The 17905-nt window shown below is 36.5% G+C and overlaps 1 protein-coding gene across 6 annotated transcripts in view; it reads right to left on the bottom strand.

The window, feature by feature from the left end:
• PLA2G4A (phospholipase A2 group IVA) overlaps window positions 1-17905 on the bottom strand; it is a 311245-nt gene that overhangs the window by 286445 nt on the left and 6895 nt on the right. For 4 of the 6 annotated variants that reach the window (XM_021063825.1, XM_021063826.1, XM_021063828.1 and 1 more), the window contains 2 exons: window positions 14866-15043; window positions 10896-10961 (listed from right to left, as the gene is read on the bottom strand). The exons of the other annotated variants lie outside the window; for them this stretch is intronic. The gene's annotated coding sequence lies outside the window, so the exon portion shown is untranslated. The remainder of the gene's footprint in view (window positions 1-10895; window positions 10962-14865; window positions 15044-17905) is intronic. 6 annotated transcript variants of the gene reach the window in all.

Genomic DNA, 17905 nt, shown 5'->3' with positions numbered 1-17905 from the left:
CAACCACTTAGAAAAATGCATTTAAAGAAAAGACTGATTTACAAATAGCAACAACAACAAAAATATTTAGGAATAAACTTAAACATGTAAGAATTTTGTGATGGAAACTTCAGCCACACACAAAGTGTGTGTGTGTGTGTGTGTGTGTGTGTGTGTGTGTGTGTGTATTTTTTTGCTTTTTAGGGCCGCACCCATGGCATATGGAGGTTCTCAGGCTAGGGGTCTAATCAGAGCTATAGCTGCCGGCCACGGCCACAGCCACAGCAACAGCAGATCTGAGCCTCGCCTGTGACCTACCCCACAGCTCACGGCAATGCCAGATCCTTAATCCACTGAGCGAGACCAGAGATCAAACCCACAACCTTATGGTTCCTAATCGAATTCACTTCCATTGAGTCATGGCAGGAACTCCAGTCAAAGGTATATTAAGGTCGGATAAATAGCAAACGTACATTTTTTCAGAAAAGAAGTTTCATTACTGTGGTTGCATTCATTTTCCTTATTTTATAAACACATGCAATCTAAATAAAAATATAAATAACTTTTTTGAGAGAACGAGAAAAATATAGTATAAAATTTATGTAGAAAATAAAGACAGGATAATAAGTAAAGAAGTAATGAAGGCCTATCCTATCATATATTTAAATCTTTTATGTAATTACAGTGATTAAAGCAGTATGACATTAGCAAATAAAAAAATCAGTACAATAGAGGCATTCATATAGAGCCACAAAGAGATGGAGGAATTTATATATAATAGGGTAGCATGTTGCAATAGTGGAAAATGACAAACTACTCAATATATGGATAGTTCGGCTAATTCTTTTGGCAACGGTTTAGCTACTTGAAAAATAAAAAACCAAAATATATTCGTATGTAATTCATTAGACCATGATTATTTTCAAATATGTCAAATATTCAATGTAAATTCCATGAAAGAGTAGAAGTTTCATATAAAAACATGAAAGAATTTTAGCGCGGAGGTCTTTCTTCATATTGAAATATATAAGTGTGTGTGTGTGTGTGTGTGTGTGTAGATATATGTATGTATAAATGCCAATAACTACATCAGATAAAACACTATTATAGATGGAATAGATGGTTGATGAGGACCTGCTGTATAGCACAGGGAACTCTACCAATATTCTGTAATAACATATATGGGCAAAGAATCTGAAAAAAAATGGATGTGTGTGTATGCACAAATGAACCACTTTGTTGTACAGCAGAAATGATCACAACGCTGTAAATCAACTGTAATTCAATAAAACTAAAAACACACACATGCACACACACATGGGGAAAGAGTCTGGAAGGAGCTTCCCCTGAGAAAGCTTGAGCCGTTCAAGTGACTAGACCCTTGGTAAGAGAGAAAGGAAGGTGATGAAGCTCATTCTCTGTCTTTCCTAGGGTTTCCCTATGGGGGAGCATGAACCATCACACTGCCAAAGAGAAGAGGTAGTTAAGAGCTCAAGGAGAGCAGAAGCCCGTTCAAAAGCCTCAGTCTCCAGCCTTGACTGTCTGACCCCCAGCTCCAGCATCCTTCTGGGTACAAAGAAACAGCGTCTCAGCTCAGGGTCCTCAGGAAAAAGGCTCTGAGATGGAGACTTTCACAAAGAAAGTTTACTAAAATATGCTCTGGGGAACAACATCCTTAGTTCCAAGGAAGTAGTTAATATTAGGCAGAAAGGAGTCACTGAGATTTAGGAAACTCATAAAGGTTTTGGCCACCCCTCCCAGCAGCTGAAGAAATAAATTCTTCAGTCCTGAAGGGGGATCCAGGAAGTGAACTATAGTATCTACCAGAGATGGAGAGTGCTCCCCAAAAGCCTTGGCTTAGGGCAGACATGAATAAATGTAGAGCAATTATTTTCCAAATATGTAATTTTTGGCATTCCAGTCTATTGAATGGTCTCAGATTTGCATTTTATTCACTGCTGTATCCCCATACATACATTGATACAGTACAATTCTTTAGAGTGAACAGATGTCCGCATAGTGGTATTAAATGAATGAATACGACAATTAAATTTTTATTTCCTTAAAATATAAAATATTCGTTCAGCTGATTGGACAATATTTATTAGTATTTTAAATGTAGACATTCTTTGGCTTTATAATTGCATATCTAGAAATTTTTTTCTGCAGTAAGAGTTGCATAAATGAGGAAAATGTATGTGATCAAATAGTACTTACAGCATTATTTAAAATAGTAAGAGGCTAGAAACAATATAAATAATATAAAGTCTATAAATATGGAACTGACTAAAAATGAATAACAGATGGATATAATTGAACACATGCTATTCAAAAGGAGGTAGTAGGATGTGTTCCTATTCAAAAGGAATTATCTTCAAGGCATATTATGTTTTTTTTTTTTTTTTTTTTTTTTTTTATTTTCCCACTGTACAGCAAGGGGGTCAGGTCATCCTTAGATGTATACATTGCAGTTACAGTTTTTTCCCCCACCCTTTCTTCTGTTGCAACATGAGTATCTAGACATAGTTCTCAATGCTATTCAGCAGGATCTCCTTGTAAATCTGTTCTAAGTTGTGTCTGATAAGCCCAAGCTCCCGATCCCTCCCACTCCCTCCCCCTCCCATCAGGCAGCCACAAGTCTCTTCTCCAAGTCCATGATTTTCTTTTCTGAGGAGATGTTCATTTGTGCTGGATATTAGATTCCAGTTATAAGGGATATCATATGGTATTTGTCTTTGTCTTTCTGGCTCATTTCACTCAGTATGAGATTCTCTAGTTCCATCCATGTTGCTGCAAATGGCATGATGTCATTCTTTTTTATGGCTGAGTAGTATTCCATTGTGTATATATACCACCTCTTCCGAATCCAATCCTCTGTCGATGGACATTTGAGTTGTTTCCATGTCCTGGCTATTGTGAATAGGGCTGCAATGAACATGCGGGTGCATGTGTCTCTTTTAAGTAGAGCTTTGTCCGGATAGATGCCCAAGAGTGGGATTGCAGGGTCATATGGAAGTTCTATGTATAGATTTCTAAGGTATCTCCAAACTGTTCTCCACAGTGGCTGTACCAGTTTACATTCCCACCAGCAGTGCAGGAGGGTTCCCTTTTCTCCACACCCGCTCCAGACTTGTTATTTGTGGACTTATTAATGATGGCCATTCTGACTGGTGTGAGGTGGTATCTCATGGTAGTTTTGATTCGCATTTCTCTTATAATCAGCGATGTTGAGCATTTTTTCATGTGTTTGTTGGCCATCTGTATATCTTCCTTGGAGAAATGTCTATTCAGGTCTTTTGCCCATTTTTCCATTGATTGATTGGTTTTTTTGCTGTTGAGTTGTATAAGTTGCTTGTATATTCTAGAGATTAAGCCCTTGTCAGTTGCACATATTATGTTTTGATGAAAGTTTGCCAAAGAGTGGGTATAAAGTTCTCACATTTGATAAAAATGAAAAATATACAAACATAAAAATAAAAATCAAGTAGATAGATTATAAAAATGAAGTGAGAATCTGCTGAATATAAAAAAAATTGGAAAAAATAAAATTATTATAAAATTTAAAAAATAAAATAAAACTTGAAAAAATAAAAATAAAATAAAACATGCATCTGTCAGACCTGTTGTGAAGATTAAATTACATTCAATACTATGCCTCACCTCAAATAAAGTCAATAAATACTGTAATAGAAAAATTACCCAAGTGTTCATGAAAGCACTATAATCCTGATTTATATCTTTAAATTATTATAAATTGCTGGGACACAATAGATATTTAATACTGAATATTTTCCTCTATAAATTGTTGGCCTAGAGAAGAGTAATGACTCCAGAGTAACAATGTTTGTGTTTTATTTATTTATTTATTTAAAATTGTTTTTTGTTATTTCCCCAATACAATTTTTTTTCAACTGTATAGCATGGTGACCCAGTTACACATTCATGTACACATTCCTTTTTCTCCCATTATCAGGCTCCATCATGTGACTAGACATAGTTCTGAGTGCTACACAGCAGGATCTCATTGCTAATCCATTCCAAAGGCAACAGTTTGCATCTATTAACCCCAAGCTCCCCATCCACCCAACTCCCTCCCCCTCCCCCTTGGCAACCACAAGTCTATTCTCCAAGTCCATTATTTTCTTTTCTGTGGAAAGGTTCCTTTGTGCCACATATTAGATTCTAGATATAAGTGATATCATATGGCATTGGTCTTTTTCTTTCTGACTTACTTCACTCAGTATGAGTCTCTAGTTCCATCCATGTTGCTGCAAATGGCATTATTTTAATGTTCTTCATGGCTGAGTAGTACTCCATTGTTTGTGTGTGTGTGTGTGTGTGTGTGTGTATACATATATATACACACATATGCCACATCTTCCTAATTCAATCATCTGTTGATGGAAATTTTAGTTGTTTCCATATCTTGGCTATTGCAAATAGTGCTACAATGAACATGAGGGTGCCTGTGTCTTTTTTAAGGAATGTTTTGTCTGGATATATGACCAAGAGTGGGATCGCTGGGTCATATGGTAGTTCTATGTATAGATCTCTAAGGTACCTCCATACTGTTCTCCATAGTGGTTGTACCAGCTTACATTCCCACCAACAGTGCAGGAAGGTTCCCTTTTCTCCCATCCCCTCTGGCATTTGTTATTTGTGGACTTATTAATGATGGCCATTCTGACTGGTGTGAGTTGGTATCTCATGGTAGTTTTGATTTGTATTTCTCTAAAAATCAGGGATGTTGAGCATTTTTTCATGTTTTTGTTGGCCATCTGTATATCTTCCTTGGAAAAATGTCTCTTCGGGTCTTTTGCCCATTTTTCCATTGGGTTGTTGGCTTTTTTGCTGTTGAGTTGTATAAGTTGCTTGTATATTTTAGAGATTAAGCCCTTGTCAGTTGCATCATTTGAAACTATTTTCTCCCATTCTGTAAGTTGTCTTTTTGTTTTCTTTTTGGTTTCCTTTGCTGTGCAAAAGCTTTTCAGTTTGATGAGGTCCCATGGGTTTATTTTTGCTTTTATTTCTGTTGCTTTGGGAGACTGACATGAGAAAACATTGTAAAGTTGATGTCAGAGAGTGTTTTGCCTATGTTCTCTTCCAAGAGTTTGATGGTGTCTTGTCTTATATTTAAGTCTTTAAGTCATTTTGAGTTTATTTTTGTGCATGGTGTGAGAGTGTATTCTAGTTTCACTGATCTGCATGCAGCTGTCCAGGAATACTCTCAAAGACATTCTATGACTCCACCATCACCCTAATTCCAAAACCAGACAAAGATACCACCAAAAAAGAAAACTATTGACCAATATCTTTGATGAATATAGACGCAAAAATTCTCAACAAAATTTTAGCCAACCAAATCCAACAATGTATAAAAAAGATTGTACACCAGGACCAGGTGGGATTCATCCCAGGTTCACAAGGATGGTTCCGCATACGCAAATCAATCAATGTCATACACCACATTAACGAAAGAAAAGTCAAAAACCACATGATCATCTCAATAGATGCAGAAAAAGCATTTGACAAAGTACAACATCCATTCATGATCAAAACTCTTACCAAAGTGGGTATAGAGGGAACATATCTTAACATAATCAAAGCCATTTACAACAAACCTACAGCAAATATAACACTCAATGGAGACAAGCTGAAAGCCTTCTCACTAAAATCTGGAACAAGACAAGGATGTCCACTCTCAACACTGTTATTTAACATGGTACTGGAAGTCCTAGCCACAGCAATCAGGCAAACAAAAGAAATAAATGCATCCAAATAGGAAGAGAAGAGGTAAAACTGTCACTGTATGCAGATGACATGATACTATATATAGAAAACCCTAAGGACTCAACCCAAAAACTAACATGAACTGATCAACAAATTCAGCAAAGTAGAAGGATATAAGATTAACATTCAGAATCAGTCACATTTCTGTATACTAACAATGAAGTATTAGAAAAGGAATACAGAAATACAATACCTTTTAAAATTGTACCTCAAAAAATCAAATACCTGGGGGATACACCTGACCAAGGAGGTAAAGGACTCATATGCTGAGAACTATAAAACATTAATCAAAGAAATTAAAGAAGATGTAAAGAAATGGAAAGATATTCCATGTTCCTGGGTTGGAAAAATTAATATTATAAAAATGGTCATACTACCCAAAGCAATCTACAGATTCAATGCAATCCCTATCAAATTACCCATGACATTTTTCACAGAACTAGAACAATCCAAAAATTTATATGGAACAACAAGAGACCCAGAATTGCCAAAGCAATTCTGAGGAACAAAACCAAGCAGGAGGCATAACTCTCCCAGACTTCAGGCAATATTACAAAGCCACAGTCTCAAGACAGTGTGGTACTGGTACCAAAAGAGATATACAGACCAAAACACAATAGAGAACCCAGAAATAAACCAGACACCTATGGTCAATTAATCTTTGACAAAGGAGGCAAGAACATAAAATGGGAAAAAGCGAGTCTTTTCAGCAACTGTTTTTTTTTTTTTTATTAAACAGAGCCAAAGAAAGAATGATATTTTATGACAAAAGTTTGTATCTTAGCTTTTTTTGTCTTTTTAATACAGAGCTTCTGACTACAGAGCTTCTTACTATAAAGCTCAAAAACATTGCATTAAAACTGCCACAGATGGTGTATTTCAATGGTTCATTTATTCATAATAAAGTTCACCAAAGAACAAAGAGATGTTATGCACTGCATTAACAGTCCCTCCTTGACCAACCTGTACTTCTCAATCACTGAACTTCATTTAATGCCTTCATATAACTTACTTCAATTTGTAAATACGTGCATTTATTCTTTACTAGTTTATCTTCTGCTTTCTCTTCAATAATATAAGCAGGACACATATTTTTGGTAATCAGTGATAACCATTACCTGCTGTATAGCACAGAGAATGCTACCTGACATTCTGTGCTAATCTATGCGGGAAAAGAATCTGAAAGAGAATGGATATGTATACATGTATAACGGAATCACTTTGTTATATAGCATAAATTATCACAACACTGTAAATCAACTATACTTCAATAAAAATTTAAAAAATGAAAAAAACAAGCTCTGAATTTCGACTCAGTTGTAAGCTTTTTATCTCCCATCTACAGAAGACACCTAGTATTTTGTGAATATATACACAGTAATAAGAAAGAACAGATACTGCATTCAGTAAATATAAAATAAACATCTAACTTAACGTATTAGGATTATTCAAAGTTAAAATTTGGAAACAAAGAATAAATGGCCTCGTAAGTATGAATGCACCTGTTAAATCACTTTACATTTTGTTTTGTTTTTCTGAATTATTTTTTTACACAAAACATTGGTAAGGAAGTTGGAGGCGGGCATCTTCTTTAAATAGATTTTTTTCCATTTGCGTCTAAAATAAATTACATGCATCACTTATAATGAAAACAGCTTATTTACAGCATAAAGTTTACTTAAATGTCAAGTGAAGAATGTAAATTTAAAAACAGTATTTGCAACTCTTCAAATAATACCAAAAGGGAATCAGGTTAAACCACAAAAAGGAGACATGTTACGGATCCTGAATGTCCTATCAGCCCTGTGATCACTGCTGCAGCAGATAAAATTTTTAACAACCAGAAGCCCAAGGATTGATCTGAGAGTAGTTCAAAGTATAAAATTAGAAAGACGAAAATGGAAGAGTGAAAATGCAAAGGCATGCGACATCCCAATAGTAGAGCACGACAATGACCAGATTGCATTTGAAATAATGGATTTCCAGAAGCCTTAACGTCCCAGATTTAGGTGTCTTCTGATAGTTCATAGGAGTCTATATGTTTTATTTATCTTCATTACCAACTTATGAGTAGGTGAAGAAACTGAGAAATAACAAATATAAGACCTGTCTAAGGTTGTAAGGTCAGTCTCTCAAATTTAATACAGCCATGTAAAGGAAAACCACTCTGGGTGTAGATAATGCCAAGTGCAAAGGCCTCTGGGGAGCAAAAAAGTTAGATGTGATTAAGACACTCAAAGCCCAGCATGACTGGATCATGGCGATGAAGAAAGTTGCATGAGAAAAAGTCATCAGAGAGCTAGGTAGGGCCTTAGAGGACATCGCAAAGAGTTTAGATTTTATTTCAAAAGCAATAAGAAGCTGTTAGACCTGAAGATGAAACATGATGTCTAACATCAATTTTAAGCGTGTGACACACTCATCTCATGGAATTGTATATCAAAAATCCCAATCAAAAAATGGACAGATCTAAATAGATATTTCTCCAAAGAAGACAGACAGCGGAAAAAAAAAAAAAAAAGCATGAAAAATGTTCATCATCACTAATTATTAGAGAAATGCAAGTCAAAACTGCAATGAGAGATCACCTAACAGCAGTCAGAATGGCCATCATCAAAAATTCTACAAACAATAAATGCGAGGGTGTGGAGAAAAGGGAATCCTCCTACACTGTTGGTAGGAATGTAAATTGATGCAACCACTACTGAGGATGGTATGGAGTTTCCTTAAAAAAAAAAAAAAAAAGAACTACCATATGATCCAGCAATCCCACTCCTGGGCATCTATCTGGAAAAAACCATAATTCAAAATGATTCATGCACCCCAGTGTTCACTGCAGTGCTATTTACAATAGCCAAGACATGGAAACAACCTACGTGCCCATCAACAGAGGACTGAATAAAGATGCGGCACATATACACAATGGAATATTAATCAGCCATAAAAAGAATGAAATAATGCCATTTGTAGCAACATGGATGAACCTAGAGATTATCATACTGAATGAAGTCAGACAGAGAAAAACAATGTCATATGATGTCACATATATGTGGGATCTAATAAAAATGGTAACAAAGAACTTACTTATTTAAAAAAAACAAGCTCACAGATTTCAAAACCAATCTTATGGTTACCATAGGCGAAACCATTGGAGAAAGGGAAGAACTGGTAGGGTGGGAATAACATACACAGTACTGTATAAAATAGATGATTAAAAGGAACCTACTGTATAGAACAGAGAAATCTACTTAGTAGATTTTTTTGTGGGTTTTTTTTTTTTCTTTTTATGGCTACACCTGTGGCATATGGATTTTCCCACACTAGGGGTTGAATTGGAGCTGCCGTTGCCAGCCTACACCACAGCCATAGCAACATGGGATCGAAGCTGCATCTGTGACCTACACCACTGCTCATGGAAACTGCGGATCCTTAACCCACTAAGCCAGGCCAGGGATCAAACCCTCATCCTCATGGACACTATGTTGGGTTCTTAAACCACTGAGCCACAATGGGCACTCCATACTCAGTAGTTTGTGATAAGCTATATGGGAAAAAAGAATGGATATATTTATTTAGATGACTAATTCACTTTGCTGTGCACCTGAAACTAATACATTGTAAGTCAACTATAATAAAATTAAACAATAAATAAATAAAAAGAAAAAATAAAAGGAAAGAAAATAAGTATTATAGGAAAAACAGGAAGAGTATCTATGCCTAAAAACTAGGAAATATTAAAATTGACATATGTTCAGTCCATCTGCTTATGTGCAGCTATTGGAACTTGTTAACAAGAAATCCATAAGTAGAGAAACTCTGGGGGAAATCGATCAGGATTCCATTTCAATAATGCTGTCAAGGACCCAGGTCCTTTTTAACATTCCTTTCTTTTGACTTGTATAAATGGCCATAGCAGTTCCTGGCTGTAGACTTAGAAGAATTGAGCAGCATTGGCCATAACCATTGCATTTTAAAAAGAGCTTTAAAAATGTAGATACCTTTTCTTTGGAAGTTCAGATTTTAGGAAAGGACTACAAGATGAAATGAAGGTCATATAATTATTAAATCTTATTTTACAGAAGATAGATTCACCCATGTGTTCAACAAATACTTATTGATCAGTGATAGCACTATTTTAGGCACTTAGAATATAAGAGTGAGAAGTACACAGAATTTACATTAGCTGGTGGGGGAGCAAGGTAGTAATCAAAACATGAAAGTAAAATATGTAGCACATGAGGTGTTCATAAATACTAATAAATGATTAATCCGGATGGATTGTGAGCCTGTAAACTCCTATGGAGAATATTAAAGGAAAATAATTTTATGCTGAGCATAAGTTTAGTTTTTAGTATGGTTATATGCAATGATCCAGGGGACAGTTGGAAGAGTGTCTTTGAAATTTAAATTATAGAGTAGAGAAATAGCTTTAGAGGCAAGAAACCCCCAAGCTCCTGTAGAAGTAAATGGAAAAGTTTGCAAACTTCCTAGAGAGTAGTGTTTATGAAACCAAGCAGGATGCTCTGGGGCTCACCCAGGTACAAAGTCCTTTCCATATCCCCTGTTTCTCATTTGCTGGAAAAAGGCTTCAGCTTCTTAGGCTTTCCCTGGGTTCCAAAGGGCAGATTTGAAATAGGAAAAGGGAGGAAAAGCAAAAACAAAGGAAAAGCAGTCAAGAAACAGTAGGGCAGTGCTAAAGCAGAGCCCTGGTCCCTACTCAAAGGAGATAGATAGATAGATAGACAGACAGACAGACAGACAGATACATACATATATCTGAGATCTTCATCTGGATCTACGGCTCCCCAACCCATCGGAGGATGGTTACTTCAGATTAAGCCCAAGATTCCTGGAACACCACCCTGTTGCCTCACCACCAACCCATCAGAAGAAAGTTACACACCCTGCAGCCCTCACCCCAAATTTCACCTTTAAAAACTCTTACCCCCAAACCATCAGAGAGCCTGGGGTTTTGAGCATGAGCCGCCCATTCTCCTTGCTTAGCTTCTGCAATAAATCTTTCTTTGCTCTAAACTTCCTTGTCCCCATTTGTTTGGCCTCACTATGCATTGGGCACAAGTTCTTGGGTTCAGTAACATCTCAAAAAAAAAAGAAGGAAGGCTTACATGAATACAATTTCTGGATGAGAGAAGAAATAAATTCTTCAGACGTTCACAAACGAATTATTGTCCCTAGGGTACAATGAGATTTTAGTTAGGAAATGAACCTCTGTCATTTTCCAGCCTGCAGCATTCAGCCTTGAAGATTTTTACCAATGATTATGAATAGTCGGCAAACAAATATGTATTGCTCTCAGCAAAACAGTCTTGTGGTTCATGTGGTGGAGGTTTTCATACATGACTAAAAACAAAGTGAAACATCTGTGAGGAGAGTAGAATTAATATGTGAACAAGTGAAAAAATCCAACTCCTTTATTTATAGGCTGAGGTTCTTTTTTTTAATTAATAAACTTTATTTTTTAGAGCAGTTTAAGATCATAGCAAAATTAAACAGAAAGCACAGAGTTCCCATATATCCTGTCCCCACACATGCACTACTTGACCCACTGTCAACATCCCCCACCAGGGTGGCACATTTGTTATGAGTGATGAACATAAATTGACACATCATTATCATCCAAAGTGGCTTTTCTTATTCTCCTGACAGTGTCTTTCACAGAACAGAAATATTTAATTTTACTGGTCTAGATTATCGATTATTTCTGATTTCACAGATCATGCCATTGGTGCTATATCTAAAAAGTCATTACCATAATAAAGGTCATCTAGATATTCTCTTATATCTTCTTTTCTATCTTTTATAGTTTTGTGTTTTACATTTAGCTCTATCTTAAGTTTGTTTTTCCAAAGAAAACTACATCTATGTCTAGGTTCTTTTTTCTTGCATGTTGATGTTCACTTGTCCCAGTATCATTTGTTGAAAAGATTATCTTTTTCTCTATTAAATTGCTTTCGCTCCTTTGTCAAAGATCAGCTGACTCTATGTGGATCTATTCTGGGCTTTATTCTGTCCAGTTGACTTACATGTTCCTTTGCTATACTGCACTGCCTTAATGACTGTGGCCACATAGTAAGTCTTGAAGTCAACAGTGTCAGCTTTCTAATCTTGTTTTTCTCCCTCAATATTTAGCTAAAGAGCCTAAGCCTTTTCCATTTCCTAATCTTTAGAATCAATTTGTCTATATCCACAAGACCAAGTGATGGGATTTTGATTGAGATTGCGCTGAATCTGCAGATCAAGTTGGAAAGAACTGACATGACAATAATGAGTTTTCTATCTGTGAACAAATAGTTCTCCAACTATTTACTTCTTTGACTTATATTTTACCAGAGTTCTGTAGTTTTCTTCATATAGATTTTGTACATATTTTGTTAGACCCTACTCATACTTGGATTAAATTTCACTTTGTCATGGTGTATAATTTTTATACATTATTGGACTTTATTTGCTAATAATTAGTTGCAAATTTTCACACCTGTATTTATGAGAGATATTGGTTTGTAGTTTTCTTTTCTTGTAATGTCTTTGTGTGTTTTGGAATTAGGGTGATGCTGACCTCAGAGATTATGTTAGGAAGTATTCCCTCTTCTTCTGTTTGTGGTAGAGGTTGTAAAGAATTGCTGTAATTTCTTCTTTAAATGTTTGATAGAAATTAGTAATGAATGCATCTGGGCCTGGTGCTTTCTATTTTAGAGGGTTATTATTAATTCAATTTCTTTAGTAGATATAGCCCTCTTCATATTGCTTGAGTTCTGATGAGTATGTCTTTCAAGAATGGGTCCATTTGGGGGGGTTCCCTGGTGGCCTACTGATTAGGACTCAGCACTTTCACCACTGCAGCCTGGGTTCAATCTCTGGTCTGGGACCTGAGATCACACATCAAGCTGCTGCATGCCATGGCTTAAAAAAAAAAAAAAAAAAAAAAAAAGTTCATTTTATCTAGGTTATTAAATTTGTGGTATAGAGTTGTTAGCCTTTATTTAATTCGTCTTTCAGTTTCCATGGGATCTGTAGTAATGTGCCCTTTTTCATTTCTAATATTACTAATTTGTGTCTTCTCTCTTTCTTTTTAAACTTAGCCTTGCTAAAGACATTGACTTAACTGATCTTTAGAAACAACCAGCTTTGGTTCATCGACTTTATCTACTGATATCTTATTTTTCATTTCATTTCTTTCTTTTTCTCTTTTAGGGCTGCACCTGTGGCATATGGAAGTGTCCAGGCTAGGGGTAGAATCAGAGCTGCAGCCACTGCCACAGCAACACCAGATCTTTAACTTACTGAGAGATGCCAGGAATTCAACCGCTTCCTCATGGATACTAGTCAGGTTCTTAGCCTGCTGTGCCACAATGGCAACACCCTCACTCATTTCTGATCTAATATTATTTCTTTTCCTCTGCTTGCTTGAGGTTGAATTCTTTCTCTTTCTCTCTCTCTTTTAGTTTCCTCAGATGTAATCAGATTACTGATTTTATATCTTTCTCTTCTAATATATGCATTTAATGCTATAAACTTCCCTTTAAGCTTAGCTTTGGCTGAATCCCACAAATTTTAAATTGTATTTTTCTCTTCATTGAGTTCAAATATTTTAAATAATTGACCTATGTGTTATTTAGAAGTGTGTTGGGTAATCTCCAAATATTTTGGGATTTGTGGGTTTCCTGTTAGTTTAAGTCCACTGTGATCTGATACATTGTATGATTTGATTTTTTTATTGTTCTTCTAAATTTGCTAAGGTGCTTTTTTATGGCTCAGAATGTGGTCTGTTTTTGTGTATTTTCTGTGTGACCTTGAGAAGAATGCGTATTCTGCTATTCTGCTGTTGTTTAATAAAGCCGTCTATAGATGTCAATTGTATCCAGTTGATAGACAGTACTGTTAAGTTCAGCTATGTTCTTACTGACTTTCTGCCTTCTGGATCTGTCTGCTTTTGATAGAATAGTGTTGAAGTCTCCAACTATTACAATGTCTTCATCTATTTCTCCCTGCATTTCTATCAGTTTTTGGCTCATGTATTTTGATACTGTGTTGTTAGGCATCCACCTCTGCATTGTTATGTCTTCCCAGAGAATTGTAATGTACTTCTTTTTTCACAATGTTCCCTTACTCTGAAGTCTATTCTATCTGAAATTAATATAGCTATTATTGCTTTCTTTTCATTAGAGTTAGCATGGTATATCTTTCTTCACCCTTTCACTTTTCTCTATATGTATCTATATTTAAGGTGGGTTTCTTGTAGAAATCAGATTATTTGGGACTTCTTTTTTGATCCACTCTGATAATCTTTGTTTTTTTTTTTTTTAAATGATTGCCGACAATGGATTATTTATTTATTTATTTATTTTTGTCTTTTTGCTATTTCTTGGGCCGCTCCCGCGGCATATGGAGGTTCCCAGGCTAGGGGTTGAATCGGAGCTGTAGCCACTGGCCTACGCCAGAGCCACAGCAACGCTGGATCCGAGCCACGTCTGCAACCTACACCACAGCTCACGGCAATGCCGGATCGTTAACCCCCTGAGCAAGGGCAGGGATGGAACCCGCAACCTCATGGTTCCTAGTTGGATTCGTTAACCACTGCGCCACCACGGGAACTCCGAATCTTTGTTTTTTAAGTAGTCTATCTGCATCATTGTTTAAAGTGATTATTGATATAGCTAGATTAATATTTATATTTGTTAACTATTTTCTGTTTGTTACCCTTGTTTTCTGTTCCTATTTTAGTCTTCCATTCTTTTTTTCTGTTAATTGTGGTTTTAACCAAGGATTTTATGTGATTCTATTTTCTTTCCCTTCTTAACATATCACTAATACTTAAAAAATGTATACTGGTTGCCATATACACTTACAATTAATCCAACCCCATTTTCAAATAACATTCTACCAAACATGGGTGGTGAAAGTGTTTCATAGTAAAATACTCAGAATCCCTCTCTCTCATCCCTTGTATCATTGCTGTCACCAACCTCCTTATACATAAGGTACAATCTTCAAATACAACTTTGCCATCATTATTCTGAACAAATTGTTGCCTGTTAGATCAATTAAAAATAAGAAAAATAAAAGTTTTTATTTTACCTTCACTTATTCTTTGCCAATGCTCATTCTTCTAAAGATCTGAGTTTCTGGCTTACATTATTTTCCATCTCTCTGGAGAACTTCTTTTAATCTTTTTTGCAAGGCAGATCTACTGGCCACAAATTTCCTCAAATTTTGTTTGAGAAAAGTTGTTCCTTCACTTTTGAAGGATAATTTCCTAGGATACAGAACTTTAGGTCAGTGATTTTCTTTTTGGTTTCAACATTTTAACTACTTTCATTCTCTTCTTGCTTGCATGGTTTCTGAGGAGAAGTGGGCTAAAATTCTTATCTTTGTTCCTCTACTCTTCCATTAGCGCTCTTATCATATGAATCATAGCTGTTTTAAACTCATGAGCTGATATTCCCAACATCTCTGCCACATTTGAGTCTGGATCAGATGCTTGCTCTGTCTCTTCAAACTGTGTTTTTTGTCTTTTGGCATGACTTGTCATTTTTTTGTTTTAAGCTGGACAAGGTGTACTGGGTGAAAGGAACTCTGGTAAATAGGCCTTTACTAATGTGGTAGGAAGGTATGGGGGGAGGGGAGACTTCCAGAGTCCTGCGATCAGGTCTTTTAGCGAGCATTTGCCTCTGAGCTGTAAATGCCACCAGTGCTCCTCCATCCCCCACTACCACATCTTCAGTAGGATATGGCTAGAGGGTACTGGGGTTGGGTATTTCCTTTCCCTCCCATCATTTAGGTCCTGATAAAATTCCCATACTTTACGTTCTGGTAAAATAGTTTCCTTTGAGTGCAGGCCTAATTAAAAAGAACAGAATGCTCTGGCATATTTCAAAGTGGTTACTTCTCCACCCCCTCCCCCGCCAATCCCCCAAGGGGATTTTTTTGTCCTCATAGTCACTGTGGGAACCTGGTAGAGTTTCAGGAAGTAAAACTCATAAAAGTATATGGATCCTTGGCATTTTTAACTCTCATATTTATCCATATTGAGCATCCAGCAATTTCTCAACTACACTTCCAGGTTCTTAACTAGGTACTGGTTTCCACGGAGATTTCTGCCTGTAGGTTTCTCCTCCGGTAAATTGTGCTTCTCTGTGCGGCAAGTGTCTCCAACAGGGTGTGTGTGGTGAGGTGGGGGGGATGGGGGCGGTTCTTTATCCTGTCACCTCACTTTAGGGATCTAAGAAGAGCGTTAAGTTTTCAATGTGTTCTGATCTTATTTGTTGTTAAGATAGGGTGTTTCAAGGAAGCTTCCAAGCTCCCTATAAGCTGGGTCTGAAACTGGAGATGTCAAGCCTAATATGTAATTGGTGAGTGTGTTCTCACCACGTGGGCCCCAGAGCACACTTCTCACACTCTCTTCTACTTTTTATCCCCTTTTGGGATTCATAGTTCCAACACAAGGACCATGTTCAATCTAACCTGGCTCATCTTAGTAATTATGATATAGAACTATGAAAAATGAAAACATGGAAAAATCAGGGAATTGAGTTTAAAAAAAGAAAGAAGATAAGGTTTTTTTAAAATAAAACTTAGAAATGAATAGTACTTGATATTTCTTCATTGGTCTAATTAACAGAGGTTTTTTAAAAAATTAAATTGTCAACCGGAAAAAAATACACAACCTAAAAGTTGAGAATTATGTTTTATTCAGTGGTTTTACTGAGAATTTAAGCCCAGGATATAGTCTCTCAGATAGCTCTGAGGTACTGTTCTAAAAAGGTAAGGGAGAAGCCATGATATATAGGAGTTTTTGAAAAACAAAAACAAAAACACCCAGGTAGTTGAACATCAAAAGATGACTGCTAATTAAAGAAAATCACTAAAGTTCAACCAATGAAACTAAAGTTCAAGTTAATGAACTTAGGGATTTCCTTCTATGGGAAGATAAGAGAGTCTGGGTTCATTTAAATTATCCCTTTGATAGGGTTGCTATCCTCTTTTTCTCTATCCTGAATTTCCCTCGGGATATGTGGTCAGGGGTGGCTGTGATGGCTGGCAGCCTCTTTATCTCCATTCTGAATTTTCCTCAGGGTGTACTGTCAGTGGTTCGGGTATGGTGACAGTTTTACCTCCCTTGTTTAATGAAATGAGGGGTGACAGTCTTTGCCTGCTTGCTTTTGTTTTTAGCATTGAAACTCCTATCTTGAATTGCCAGAAATGGATACATAACTAGAATTAAGAAATAGATATATTCTGCAGCATAATTTTTCTAAAATGTCTTTCAAGAATAACTCTGACTTAAGATGATGAAGCTCTTTTTCTAGCCAGTCTGTCATGAATAAAGATAAGAGGCAATCACCTTTCTCTCTGAGTGTCACTAAATCAGCCAAAGGAGAAGAGAGGGAAAAGGAAAGAGATTTCTTGCCTGAGATAGTGGATATGAGCGTCCTTCCATGTCAGAATGGTAGAGCCCTGCTCAAAGCAGTAAGAAATATCTCCCTTGAAAATGTTAGCTCAGGAGGTTATGCTGTGGTGCAACAGGATTGGTGGTGTCTTGGGAGTGATGGGATGCAGGTTCTATCCCAGGCCCTGCACAGAGGGTTAAGGATCTGGTGTTGCTGCAGCTTAGGTCTTAAATGTGGCTCAGATCTGATCCCTGGCCCAGGAACTCCACATGCCATGGAGTGGTCAAAAAAGACAAAAAAAAAAAAAAAAAAAAAAAGTTAGCTTATTTGGAATTTTGGGTATCAATAATATATATATATTTTTTAATCTTTTTAAGGCCGCACCAGTGGCATATGGAGGGTCCCAGACTAGGGGTCAAATCAGAGCTACAGTTGCCTGCCTACACCACAGCCACAGCAACGCCAGATGGGAGCCGAGTCTGTGACCTACACCACAGCTCACGGCAGCCCCAGATCCTTAACCCACTGAGCAAGGCCAGGGATCAAACCCACAACCTCATGGTTCCTAGTTGGATTTGTTTCCTCTATACCACAACAGGAACTCCTATTATGTCTTTTTAGCTCATATGAGTGACTTATCACTTCAATTAAAACATATTCCTTTTCAGTATATTCATTAAAGTTAAATAAAAAATGAACACTGCACATGTGGATTTTAAGAACACTAT

Source organism: Sus scrofa, chromosome 9 (genome assembly GCF_000003025.6).
Source record: "Sus scrofa isolate TJ Tabasco breed Duroc chromosome 9, Sscrofa11.1, whole genome shotgun sequence".
NCBI classification, from domain to species: domain Eukaryota; kingdom Metazoa; phylum Chordata; class Mammalia; order Artiodactyla; family Suidae; genus Sus; species Sus scrofa.
Note: the sequence above shows the minus strand (reverse complement) of the source record. Positions and strands in the feature narration are given on the sequence as shown.